This window comes from Erithacus rubecula, assembly GCF_903797595.1.
Source record: "Erithacus rubecula genome assembly, chromosome: Z".
NCBI lineage: Eukaryota > Metazoa > Chordata > Aves > Passeriformes > Muscicapidae > Erithacus > Erithacus rubecula.
The window spans coordinates 6,598,814-6,613,122 of NC_136661.1; the positions used below are offsets into that span (position 1 = coordinate 6,598,814).

At 41.5% G+C, this 14,309-nt stretch overlaps 1 protein-coding gene across 1 annotated transcript in view; it reads left to right on the forward strand.

Annotated features, from left to right (window-relative positions):
- Positions 1-3,259: 3,259 nt before the first annotated feature.
- Positions 3,260-14,309, forward strand: part of GLIS3 (GLIS family zinc finger 3) — a 150,254-nt gene continuing 139,204 nt past the window's right edge. Inside the window, exon 1 of the mRNA XM_079330024.1 lies at positions 3,260-3,384. The gene's annotated coding sequence lies outside the window, so the exon portion shown is untranslated. The remainder of the gene's footprint in view (positions 3,385-14,309) is intronic.

Consider the following 14,309-nt stretch of genomic DNA (forward strand, 5'->3'; position numbering starts at 1 on the left):
AATACCTAGAAAAAGTGTCAGTTAAGTATTAATAGCTAAACACCACTACTGATGTCTTTCTGCTGATTAATTTTTCAGGAGAATTGGAAAACTAATTCTACTCATCAGTCTCAGTTCCAGCATCTTCAGGTGCAATGCAGAACTCTCTTGCAATTAATTTTCATCTAATAATTTTATTTTCTGACCCTAAAGGTACATGGTATCATCAAATACTGTTATAGATAGTAACTGCATTCTCCTGCAAAGGTTCTGCATGTGTTTTTGTACCAATAAAAATAGATTACAATTTAATTAAATGAATCCTGTTTACCAATGCCAGCTTTGTCTGTATAAGAATGTTGGGGAATCGCACTCAATTTCTTTGAGGAGATTAGTAGAATGCATGTATTTTTTTCATATTTATTCCACAGACAGTTTGCTATCCAACTAACAGTTTACATTTAAGAGTGGGGATGGAAGAGCTTTTATAAATCAATTCACAGTGCAGAGTAAATTGCTGGAGGTGCAAGGAAAGGAACTGATTTGTTTTAAGGGTCTCTGGATGCTATTAGGAACTCTGACAATGTTAGCAAAATGTTCTTAATAAGTGTTGGTTTCTTGCAGTGTGGAAGAGAAATAAATTGCTTTATCTCCTGTAAAACCCACTACATAAGTAATACTTGTGAAATGTGGATATAGAAAATAAAATAGTAGTAGTTTTTCTGAAGGACTAAGACAGCCTTTGCATAATTGGGATGTGTATTTTACGTCAGGAATGATTATGGATTCATATTGATAGATATGAATATGCAATGGTGCATGACAGGCATGGACATGCAGTAGTGTTACCCTCTGAGAAAATTTTGGATGCACTTAGTTTTAATGCACTTATTAGTCTTACCTGGCCTATTTTACATAAAATTTGCTGTTATTTCAGCACATTTAAAATTAAGAATTATCTTTAGATACGAGTAGCAGTTTCTAATGTTAACTTTGTTAATACGAGGTTTTGACTGTCCTTCTTACTTCATACTCAGGGCTTCTTAGCAGGCTTCATCCACGACAACAAAAACTCTTATCCTGTATGTAAAGGCTGCCTTTATTTTGTGTTTTAGACCATGTGTTTCTCAGGGTGGTACATTGATAGGATCAATCACCTTTTTTCATTAAAAAAATGGAGAAATTTTACATCCCATACATAGAAATAACTTGATAAAGCAAATAGATTTTTTTTAAATGGTGGTTAGATTTAGTTTCTGATAATTGTCAGGGTTTATTTAAAGCAAACTCACCTATTTGATAGATTTCAATTAAAATGAGCACTTGGACAGTTGTCAAAGTTGTTTTTTTTGTTGGCTGTATTACTCATTTTTAGTGTGTGTTCCCCTATCATTACCATGGCTTTCATTTCAGTTAGGGGATAATCTTTGAACTTTTTAGTGATGACTTCCAATTAAATGATAATTGCATATAAAATTCTGACATATAGGACCAGTAAAGAGACAGTAAACAAAACACTTACTGAGCTGCTCACAAGTAAATTCTGTGCTTTCATGAGGAAAAGACCCCTTCAGTTGTCAGTTGTTTTAATATGGTTTTAAAAGTGAGACACAGCTTAAAAAAAATAATGTTTGCTTTAAATGTGCTATGAATAGTAGATTTATTTATCAAGTGTCTCAATCTCTAAGTGTCCATGCACTTAGAAAAAAATGCCAAAAAACTGGAAAGCAATGAAACTTTTAAAGACAGAATGAAGCCTCAATATCTCTGCTAGGTTTTCTGGGTATGTAAAGAACACAATACTGACTTCTTATGAACTTCACAGTCACATTAATTGGATGCAATATGAATGAATGACAAAGGACCCTTATCTTGGAAGAGTTTATTCAGCTAAGGATCAAGGCTGACCTTGAGGTGCCCAGTGATGTGAACACACTAAAACACATCCTCCTCCCTCAACTCTCCTCCTAACAGCTCTTGCAGGGATACAGGCTTGAAGGTATACAAGACTACCCTTCTCCTTGGAAGAAGCAATCCGGACTGCCACAGGGCCATTCTCATTCTTGGAGAATTGGGATTAAAAATTGTTTTAAACACAGGACTGGCCATGTTTGGCACGAAAGGCCCACACCTGCTGCACTCTTCAATGGCCCACCCATGCTAGTGGGCTTGGCTGGGAGACTCCCGGGCTGACAGGGCGCCCTGCCATGGGTCTGCAAGTCGTGCTGGCAGAGTGATAGGGCAATTTGCTGTTCCCTGAGCCTGGCTTTTCAGCTGCTTCATTCACCTCTAGCTTCAGCTCATTTATATTCTCAATTCCCCAGTTATACCAGAGGGAAATAAGACTGACCCAAACTGAAAAAAACAACATGTTTTAGTTGCTGGGGCATATCTTGCATGTGTAGGAGTTTTTTTGAGAGCAATGGGTAGTCTTCGTGGCATTTACCTCTTGGCTGCAACTGTTCCTGCAGGAGCTGATCATCAGCCCCTTTTGCTCTGAGTGGATACTTACCACACTGCTAGTGCTGTGGTATTTCTAAGTCGGATTTCCTTCTAATTGAGAAAGGCTCTTGCATGTGCTCATCACAGCTTTCAATGCTGGTGGAAAAGTGCCACCAGACATTAAGCCCCTTCATCCTCCTTCCCCCTACCGAGGTCTTGTTCCCCTGCCCCGGTTTACCTGCTCCCCTGCCCCACGTTAGGTTTTCTCGTACACCTCACACACGTCCCACCCAGGCGCTCGCAGCCTCCGTGCAATCCCGCACGCATTCCCCGTAAAGCTCATGGCGCGTATCCTCCACGGAGCCTGCAGCCCCTAGAGCTTCTGAGCGCTCCTCCTTCAGAACCGGTGCAGCCCGCAGCTCGCCCCGGTCCCAAAATACCCCCGCCTCCCCTACTGCCAACACCTCCGGGGCACCCCCCCATTCCCCCATCCCCTCCAGCGCCTATGCAGCCCCCTACCCCCTCAGCTTTGCCTCCGGCATCTTCCAGCCCCTGCAGGGCCACCCCATCAAGCCCCTCTCCTGCACCTGCGAGCCGCCCGGCTCCCCCCGCCCCTACACAGCCGCGTCCCACGCGTCCCCTCAGGGCGGGGGGCGCGGCGGGGCCGCTGCCGGCGGGACGGCGCTGCCCCCGCCCGGCGGAGCAGGCGCGGCCGGCCCGGGCCGCGGGAAGGGTTAACGGCGGCCGGCCGGCACATGACGGCGGGGCACGGGCGGGCGCGCTCGGCGGGGCGGGCGGGAGGTGGGTGAGTGCCCCGAGCCTCGCGGCGGCACCGCGCCCCGCCGAGCCTGCCCGCGCCCGGGGGCGTGCGGCGCGGCACGGCACGGCACGGCACGGCCCCTCCGCTGCCCCGCTCCCCTGAGCTGCTCCCAGCCCCGCGCCGCCGGCACCGGCGGGGAGAGGGTGAGTCGGCGGCTCACGGCCTCCGTGTCAGCGCGGGGAGGGCGGAGGGGAAGGGAAAGCAAAACAAACGCGCTTGTGGTGCCGTCAGTTCGCGGTTACTCACCTCGCCGGCCGGTCCGCCGCCGAGATGGGGACACAGCGCTGTCTGAAAGGAGGGGACAGACGCACGCCCAGATTTGTCATCGCACTGGTGAATAACCGGGATAGGTAGCGCGGAGGGAGGCTGGGAGCGGCGCGGGCGGGAAGCCGAGCGGGGGGTGCCGGCCGCAGTGATGTGCATCCCGCGGGGCTGCCGCGCCGCGGCTCGTGGCTCTGGAGCCGGGCGGGATCCCGCCCGCGGCTTCCTCTCATCCGAGGGCTGTCCCCGCGCGCAGGAGACCAGAGTGTCGTGCTTGGTGAGGTGACAGCTCTGTCCATCTGCCGGCCTGTGTGTTGCTAGCAACTCCAGCCTCTTAAACTTAAAATACTCGAAATTCATGGCTTTTAGCTGTGCCCTTCTCCCCTTTTGCTTCTGGCCCCGGTTGAAGCTGCTCTCGCGTTGGCTGCGGGATGTGTGGGGTGAGCCGTGGCTGGGATAAGGGTGGCGGTAGTTGTCCCCCGGGCCACCACCCGGGTGGCGTCTGGTGGCCTCCTGCCCTGCCCCACGAGTGGTGGACCCTCGGGGACACCGAGGCAGGGCAGGTGTCCGTGGCCCCATGCCTCTGCCTCCGCACTGCCGGCTCACACGGGGACAGTGCCTGTGGCTTCCAGTGTCCTGCGTGGACTGAAGATCTCACCATTGCTGACACCGCAGCGTGTGCCTGCACTCCAGGGGAGTCCAAAGCCATTTTAGACAAAGTGGACAAGGCAGCATTGAGAATAAAAGGTGCACGAATTAGAGCTTGCAGGAACCTTTGTCTGCTTGGTGAGGATGCTGTGGCTATTGATGGCGTGTCAGAAAGCCTGCCCAGCATCAGATACTCAGCGCTGCTTGATTTGTGTTGGGTTTTTCAAGCATCTTATCTGAAGATTGTAGCTAGCTTTGCTGAGAATAACTTTGCTCCTGGAAAGCTTATGCTGTTCTTTTGGAGCAACCACTTGCAGTAGCACAGCTCTGCTGTTTAAGGTGCTAGTAAAGAAGAAGCTTAGAAGATCTTAATTAGCATAAACTTGAGAAGGTTTCTTGGGAAGGCTGGCAAAAATGGTAACTACACTAGGATATACATCATCCTGTCCACTGATAATGGCTGCCCTTTTGGTGGCAGTTGCAGCAGTATCAATGACTCTGCTCTGCTCTGTGTTTGTACAGTCCCTTGCACAAAGGCATTCCTTTCTGTGACTAATCTTCCTAGGAATTATAGTGATGCAAGTAATAAGTAATTAGTAGATTTCATTATACTAGCTCTGAGAAACTCAATCATGTTTGGGGGCTGGTTGCCTAGAGAGCTATGGAAGATCTTTAGCTGTCATTGCCTTGCTTATTCATGATGTATCAACAGGGCATTCTGATGATGCTCAAGAACTAAAAGCTTTCAGATTGTGTGATCTTTCCTAGTTGTCCTTGGCTGATGACCTGGGCCTTAAAAAATGTGATACTTTCAGACTACTGCAGTTTGGAATGAAGCCCCCTGTGGTATTCAAGAATACAACTGTCAAGAAATAGATACAAATGACCAAAACAGTGGATGCTAATATGATGTATTTATTATTCTCAGTAGTGTGTGAGTTCTGAGATGCTGGCGGACATGGAGGGTGGGGAAGATATTCTATATAAATTGAGAGAAAAGCTTATTTTTTATCCTCACTTTTGAAAGCATATTGTATTTCTTTATTGCAGTTGGGATTCTTAATGTACCTATTGTTCCAAGCGTAATTCTGAAATAAATTATTATTTCTTGTCTAGTTAAATCTCCATGTGGTTTTCCTTTTCAAGGAGAATTTATTATCATGCTCTGGTCTCGAACTAGAGACAGATAACTGTACAAAAACTGTAACACTTCCTATGCATGTGTGCTCTATTTAGAAAATACCCCTATATTAAGGAGTGTCTTTCTCACAAGCAGCTGTGGGGCACAAAAACCTCAGGAGTCAGTGAGGCTGATGTGAAGCATCCCTGCAGGTTTTGGTGCCTGTTCCTTCCCCCTCTCCATCACAGTGCTGTCCACCCAGACTGGTTCATCAGGGGTGTGACATCGATACTTCTGAGTATTCTGCTGTGATGCCACTTAGAGATGATACTCCAAAAACCACGGCATTGCAAAGATGGAGGGACTGATAGGGGAGAATAGAGCACAAAGGTTAGGTAGACCCTTTGGGTAGCCATGTGGTTGCTCAACCCTGGGAGGAAGTAAATTTTTTTCCTGGAATTGTGCCAAGGAAATTGTGGAGGGGAACATGCTGAGTGGTGTGGCTGTCCATATTCATGTTTGGGATGAAGGCAGGCACTCACAATCTTGGAACTCTCAGCCCTAAAGAAAGGGGTTATGGTTCATGTTTGCTTTCTGTAGCATCTGGTAGCTGTTGTAGAGGTGAGATATGTCCAGTGGAAAAATAGAAAGGAAAAATAGGAGGTTCAGTACCTTATCTTTCAGTCTTCTCCTTTGGGATAGTGCTTGCTACGCAATGTGCAAAATGCCAGTGTCTGATAATTACTTTCATGAAAGTGTCTCCTGAGTTGGATTTACTAGTCCTTGAACTGATCTCTGCGTGGAGTAATTTAGCTTTTGATGAAATTGAAACAATTTCACTCTTCTTTCTGTAGGTGAAGCAGTAAGCCAGCTCTGATTAAAACTCTCAAAACTGCACTGTAAAGGTAGCATATGTGCTATATGTACTACAGACAGAGATTTGTGAATTATTCTTTTGTTTCACTTTTTGAAGGATTAGTGATCGGATTTTCCAAGGCTTCAGTTCAGCTTGAATTTAATTTTATTTTGATGAAAGTGAATTCATGAACAATTTCTATGGATTTTGAGCACTTATGTTGTCATATTGTTATTGATGCAGATTCATAGAACTTTTAGTAATGTCATCTTAGGAAAAAGAAGACTTTAAAAGCAATGGACATAAGTGGTTTTTTGACATTTGCGGAGGCACCAAAAAGGTACTACAGTATCTTACTGATGGACAGAAATATTGCATTAAAAGATGAAAAATGCTTCTGTTCTTTTGATAGAACAAAAGAGTTTGTCAGTACAGCCATTAAATTTCAGGTTATTATTATTTCTGGAGTTTTTTTGTTCGCTTGTTAGGGGGATTTTTGTGTGTTTTAATTTGGTATATAAAGTTTCAACCCTATTCAGGATTGCAAAGCTTATTTCTAAATAAGCCATTGTATTTGCTGTAGTCTCAAAATTTCCAAGATCCTTTTGATTAGAAGTAGATGGGGTTTTACTATTATGGGTAGCTGTTTATGGATCTAGTACAAAAATTATTTAGATGCTTAGAAAATAATTCGTGTCCAGTTGACATTTAATTAGTTATATATGATTTAATGCACCTCTACATAATCCAATGCTTTGGTCTGATTCAGTCTGGCCTCTAATATGAGACGGTCTTGATTTCCTGATGGAAATTGATACTGAAATACCACAAAATAGTATTTTTTAAAATGGAAAGACTTGCGCTCTCCAAGGTGCTTTAGTATTTTAAAGAAAGAATATATTCATTTGCATGTCAATGTAATGTTACACATTTTCATGATAGATCAGAAGGGGACTAGAGGGAGAAAATGCAGAACGACTTAACATGTTTCTTCTCTCATACAGTTTGGTTTGTTAGCCTGAGAAAAGAAATTATGAGTTCAGAGGCCTTTCTTCAAGTGTAAAAACCAATACAGTAGCTAATGAGAAAAGACAATAGTATACAACACTGTCATTCCTTGTAAGATATAATATTGCTGGACAAGAATAGCAAGGGACATCAGCATTGTAACAACACAAGTTGTATATTGACCTCAGTCTTATAGGCCTTGTAGATCTGTGCAACCTGCATAGAAAAATTCTGTTGATTAAACTAAATGTACTTTTGTTGAGTAAAGGTAATGCATTCATCATGTTGAAGTCTTTTCTTTATTATGTTTGTACTTTTTGAATGTAGTTGAAATTGCAGACAAGAACTACAGGGAAGAAAGAATGATTTTTGTTTGTAGCTAATTTATAGTGACATGATATAAACCCTTAACCCATGCCAGCAAAACATAGCCTTTTTTTTCTCTTTTTTTTTTATGTCCTTTTCTAAAGACTTACTCACCTGTGTTAAGGCAAGGGACTTTCTGCTTTTAAAACACACTCTGAGAATTTAAGAACATTCAGCTCTCCCTGTCCTTGGCTGAATTGGAGAGAGTGATTTATGCTTCACCCAGACATGAACATAAATAATACTGTTTTTATTTTTGTACTTTACAATTTTATTCCCACAACACAAAAATATCACAATAAAAAATAGTATGTAGAATAAGACTTTCATGACCATTAAAGTGTAGTTAAGGCGTATCTCTCCTAGTCAGAAATTTTGCTCTTTCCTTTGAAGATAACATGCTTAGGCCTTTCATTTTCAGTGAGTTTCACCTGGAAAGTGTGTGTGAATAACTATGCATAGATGTCTCTGTAGACATTTAGATGACTTTTAGTCCAGAAGTGTGCTGTGAATGCAGTTTTGTGAAATAAACAGGACGCTTTGTGTTTTTTGACTGTTCACTGATGGAGAAAATGGAGACTGCAGAATCAGAGTAAGCAAAGGCTTAAATATGAAGGTTTTACATTAAATTCAGTCATGAATATACTGGTTGGAATCTTATTAGCCTCAGTGTTGAAAATTTTGTGCTGAAGATAAAGTTCCAGTTCAGTGTTTTGTTGCAATAAGGCCATAACACTTAATTTAAACCTTAATGTATATGTGAATTAAAGCCATGATTGAAGCCATACTTCAGTTTTGTTTCTGTCAACTTAATTTGTTTGTCTGAACAAGTAAATTAGGCACTGAGTCTGATTGACCAAACTACTTAAACATGTGTTTAATGCTAAACAGATGAACCTAGTGGTAGAAATTTGGCCTGAGCTGTTCTGCTGAAGTTATACCCCATCTGTATGATGTCTTAGCCCAGTGACACTGTTTACACTGACAAGTGCAGCTTTTGCCTAAAAATCCTTTTTATGTCAGGAAATATTTAGATCTAGTTGATTCTGCCTTGGGATAGGCTGTGGCTGAGATGATCACTCAAACCCTTGCCAGTCTGTAAGATTTAAATAATAGGAAAACATAAGTGAGGAAAAGTCAGAGTTCAAAAATTATTGGTGTAATTGGAAAGGTATCCATGAAGATTTGCTACTATGTGATTACATTTCAGTTATGGCATATCTATAGTCTTATAATCAGCATCCAGTTTTGAAGTGATTGCAGTTGTGTTTATGTATGCTTCTGTGCTGTGCTTTCCTCCAGTGCTTCTATGTTGTGAAGTGCCACAGAGTTTGAGGTACCACGGAGTCTTTTATGTGGTTTTGCTGCTTTCTCTTCATGTTGTCTTATGCATATCCTCTAGAATGTAAGCTGCTATTTCTCCTGTTTCGTCAGTATCTATATAGTGCTTCCCTACAAAGCATATGCTATTCAGCATAGACTAAGGAAATGGCAGAAAAAAAGTGCAATAGCTGAGTTCATCATAATGACAGTTACCTGTAAGAGGGTCCTTTCAATCCTAGCTGCTTGATTGTACTTGGTCAGCATTCACTTGATGTCATGACTGATTTAGTTAATGGGAAGGCAGCTGACCTTATTGCAAACTTAAGTTTTTTGAAGAATGGAGAAAACTATTTTTTCCTTTCTTTGTGTTAGAGCTTAAGTCACTGCTTGGCTTTATTCTTTCTTCCTGGGAGACCATATTGAGCTTGTACTTTCTTTCTTGTAACTAGTAAGGTCACAAAATTAACAGTCATGTGCAGTCTTCTTTCATCTGTTGCTTACTACAGTATAATTTATTTTAATTTAGGTATTTTTTTAAACAAGTGTAATACACAGTAGATTTTTCACTGACTTTGGATTGATATCAGTCATAGCTATGGGTCTGTAAAAACACACTTTGATTACATTAACTTCTTAAAGAGGAATGGGAGGTCATACAGTATGAGCCATTGGACAGCAGGTATTCCTCATGTACCTAGGATCATCTGTGGACAGTAGATCTCATCTATCAGAATTCATGCAGGAACACCTTGCCCATCTTCAGATAGCAGCACCCCAATCTCAACTACTGGAAACTTTCTGCCAGCCTGCACTTCAAAGAGGGATAATTCCTCAGAGCAACGCCATTGACAGTCCTATTTACTCCCTTGCCCTAAATTCCAAGAAATGTGTGGCCACAAATGAGAACCCTTTTTTAAAAGTCCCACAGCCCCCAGAACTGCCAGTCCCACAGTTTTTAAGGCAAAAACAACAAGAATTTTCAAATACTTTCTTGTCATGCAGAGGTGAAGATAATACTCATTTTTCTACTGCCATCAGTAATAGCAATTTTTTTCCAATAGCACATATCCAGATGGTATTGGTTTAAGTAGGCAGAAGTCAGTCACTTCTTTACCACTCTTTTCCTGCAAAGGAAGACAAGATGTCTTGATGTTTTCCATGAAAGAAACTCCTAATTTGATTATGCTCAGGGACTTTGCATTACACAGCAGTTGCTTGGAATCACTGAGTTGTCCTAAGATTCTTTATAAAAACAGAATAACCTAACCTTTTGACTCAACAAATCCAGAGAGTATTTTTATGTTATGAATTTTGTCAGTGCTATCAGGAATACTCCTTGGGTGCATGAACACACCTTTCCACTGATGACTAACAGCTCCTTACTGATGAAAGCAGCAATAGTCATGCTTTTTTAAGGTGTCTAGGCTGGACATGCTGTAGAGTGCTTTCTCTTGACCATAGATTTGTAATTGAAACCGCTTCTGAAAACCACTCTTTATGCTGTAGAAATTAATGATGCATAACTCTCACAAAATATGGAGTCTGGTTCTCTGTGAGTAAGTGCTTGTGCATCAGATGAAAAAGTACTTGACCACCTGCTCTTGAGTCTTAGAAGTCAAAACGGGACATTTAAGTTTGCAATACTTCTTGGCTCCTGGACATGATGAGGAGTTTTTATCATATTTTCAAAATTTAATGCACGTATACATGAGAATTAAATGTATGGAGAAGAATTAAATGGCTCAAAATTGAATAAATTAAATAAATAAAAAAAAGGCTTGGGTTGATATCCAAGTGAAAGGGGAGAAAAGGAGAGATTTCCCATTTTGTTCCAAGTGTGTTGCTTCTGTCAATTTTCTGTTTTTCTTCACTACTTCCCTTTGAAAACTTAGCAAGTCTATCCCTCTTCTGCAAGTTGAAGCAGTATCATTCCAGAGCTAGTTGAAAGTTAACTGCATGTGGAGGGCTCTGCTGAGTCAGAGCAGTGGTAATACATATACATATTCATTGTGTGACCTCTGAGATCACTGGTCTGGTGCTCAAAGTGGTGGAGGGGGTGGGTGTAATCCACAGCACACAGAGAGAAAACAGGTGGACTCTCCACATGAACTTGAAGGAACTTTTCTATCTCTCTTTCACTGCAAGCAGAGCCTGATTCTTGCTGCCTTCAAAATTATATATCTCAAGACTGAGAATCAGCACTGGGATCTTTAAAGTAGCCCTACGTAATAGCTAATCTACCTACAGTATGTGTTGCAGAGCAGCATAGGAAGGTGGGGGGGACATCAGCCAGTTCAGTGTCCCTGGTTTGTGGATTTTGAACTGGGATTTTTATCTGCTGTGCCTGATGCTCTGTTCCTAGATGCTGCAAATTCTGCCTTTCCTTCTTGGTCCAATTATCTTGCACACATAAAAATATAGTCCATTTTTTTGGTAGGATAGAAAGTAGAAAATCCAACCGAAGGGCTGGCATTAGGGAAGATGGTGTATAAACTCTGTGGACATGGTAAAATACTGTGGACTTCAGATACCAGCACTGGTCTTCAGCATCTCTTATCAATACAGCTCTTTTGGCAGAAGCTTTGTCTTGAAAAATAATACAATTTAAAAAAGAAAGCTTTTTACTGAATGTTCTTCTAAGAAAGTAATGTATTCTAAGGTGTGTTCATTTCAAACAGGTCAAATTAGAACTGTCATCTAGTGTAGTGATGTTCAAAAGTTACACATTTGAGGATTTAGTATCTACACTTTATGTGCATCTGAATAGTAATATTATTTTCTAGGAAGTCTGGTACGTATCCTTATTGTTTGTCTTGTTCATTCCTATGTGCAGTCAATGGACTTGTGAGTGTGAGCTAGACCATGTTCAGGCATATCTTTCATGTCTCACATTGCAATAAAAATACCAGATCTTTCTGGAAGCAACACATACTTTCTGAAAGCACCAGTATGTTCAACACTTCTACTTGTTTCTCATATTCAGTTATTGAAAAGATAGTTTTGAAGTTCATTGAGAAGTATTAAAGATAAATCTATCCCTGCTGGTGTAAGTAGTTGCAGGAGGTAGCTGTGGGAATAATTAGGGAGCTCAATTTCTGTTTTTCCCTCAGCACTATTGGTGAACACTTCCCTGCTGGGGAAGTTGGATCCTTAACCTGAATCACAGAGGTCATACTTAACATGCTATGACAATTCATTCAAAGTTTAGGTGTAGTAATACAACATATTGTAGTCTTAAAGCAGCCTGGATGTGGTTGATGAAGAATTTTTACTGTGACCAAAATGCCATGCTGGCATGCTGTTAGCTGCAGCACCTCCAGCCACTGTCCTCACAAGATGATGGAGAAGTCCAGCGTGGACAGGGTAAGGGGAGAAGGCAGCCTGTCAGCCTGGTTTTTGGCTTTCCTGTGGTTGTGGTTTGAGCTGGTGTGTCTGGCAGGGTTTTCTGTAATGACTGGCTCACAGTGGTGAGTGCCTCAGCCATCTCCTTGTGTCCCCTGCTCTCCCTGGCAAAAGGTGACACTACATATGGGGGGAATTCAAGCCTTGAAACCTGTCTGGCCTTTTCCTCTGCCTTGACTGCTCTACTAAAACCAGCAGTCAGCATGTGGGTGTGTGATGAAGGCTGTATTATAGTTGTGAAGGCTTGACATAAATGTACTTGAAATGGAGCTTATCTGCCCCCCCAGATGGAGCACTTCAATAAGAAATACTGAAACTTGTGCAGATAATCATGGACCCCCTTTGTTGTCCTTTTCCAGGTATTGAAAAGACACCTGTCATCTTCCATTTCTGAGGTTTCTGTAGCATTGTTTATTTCTTGACATAAAGACAATTCTGTATTTTACTTTCTGCTGTCTTGCAAATGTATCTGTAATTTTTTTTTAATGGTAAAATGAGTCAATTAGCTCATTTGTTCATGTGTAAGATGAGTTGTTTTTTGTTAGAGATCATTAGAGCTCTTTCTTATCCTGGAAGTAGGTGACAGACATGACATTTTGGTATTTGAATTGGTTTGATTTGATTTTTCCTCCAGAGACTGGAAAAAGAAACAGCTCCAGTGCTAGTAAGCTGTGTGAGAACTGTGAACTTGGTCAGCGAGGATAATTTGTCTCCAGTTGCCAAAAGAGCCTTGTTTCACTTTTGAACAATAACCACACAGGTCTGTGAGGAGTGTTATATACTGAAGTGTTAATCAGTAAGCAGATTGAGCCACACTTGAAATCTCTTTAACATACTTATTTTGCTCTCTAGTACTTTTGTTTTTTATGTGTCAGTTGGCGCAGTCTGAAAAAAGACATTCATCAGTATTCTGTGCAGTTGCTTATGCAGAAAGCTTTACTCAAGACTCACTTTCTTATTCAGTTGTTTTCTGTAATCAATAACCAGGCAGTTTTAAAGCCTGGTTATTGATGATATTTAAGTATAAGAAAGTAAGCAATAATGGTCTTAGTTTAATCTGGCGTGACACATTTTTTCCGCTTTGCATATCTTTTGGTGGCCTCAATATGCTTGAAAAAATAACATAATCCATCAATGCAAGGAATGCATTGGCATTGCAGCTCTGGCAGTTGTTTGGGGAAATCCATTCTGAAGACAATAAGGATGGGTCTTGGTGGATTCTTTTTTCTTGTCTAGGACTTTCCAGAATGGATACAGCTGTGAACGAAATTCCTTAGTTTAAATCTGCAATTAGTTTTACAATTAGTGGATGCCCAGCAGTCCTGGCTGGGCTTGAGCAGGTTTTGCTGTTGGTATGCCTCTCCTAGAATGTGCAAGAAGTTTACTTAACTTCTATGTAAAAACTAGTACGTAGATTCCTGTTGCAAACCACTCCTTTGGAATGCTTATTTCAGGCTTATTTCTTTTCTCCCCCATCTTTCATATTTCAGGCATGTTTCAGCTTCTGAACACAAATGATTTTGAGGCAGCTCTTAAACAAAAATGATGGGTGGTAGGGAATGATTTGCATTGATTCTGTACTTTAAAAATCTTCATCTTAAACGTTCAGAATAATATTTAAGAACAAAATGTTGAAGAAAATTTGAAAAGCTGGTGATGCCAAAATGCATATTGGACTATGTGTTATAAAGGCTCCAGGCAACTTAGAAAAATGCCCTGAAGAGTCTTAGGCTTAATGCCAAAAAGGAGCTACTTTGCACAAGAACTGTAAAACCACTCAAGAGTATTAGGCATATTGCCAACAGTTACCCATTCTGTGTTGAGTGTATTTTAACTTCTATCACACTGCATCTTATACCCTTTACCCTCTACTTTGTGAACTTGGACAGTGAGATTTAAAATTAATGGCAGCCATCCAAAATGCAGTATAGCAAAGGTGTTGGTTTAAGGTACTTAAAGGTGTAAGGTGTAAGGTGCACATTTCTTTGATTTACCTAGACCAAATGGTAGTCTTTCTGACTGGGCAAACCCAACAAAGGGTATGGGGTGTATTTATCAAGAGCTTTATGACTCCTGTTTTCACT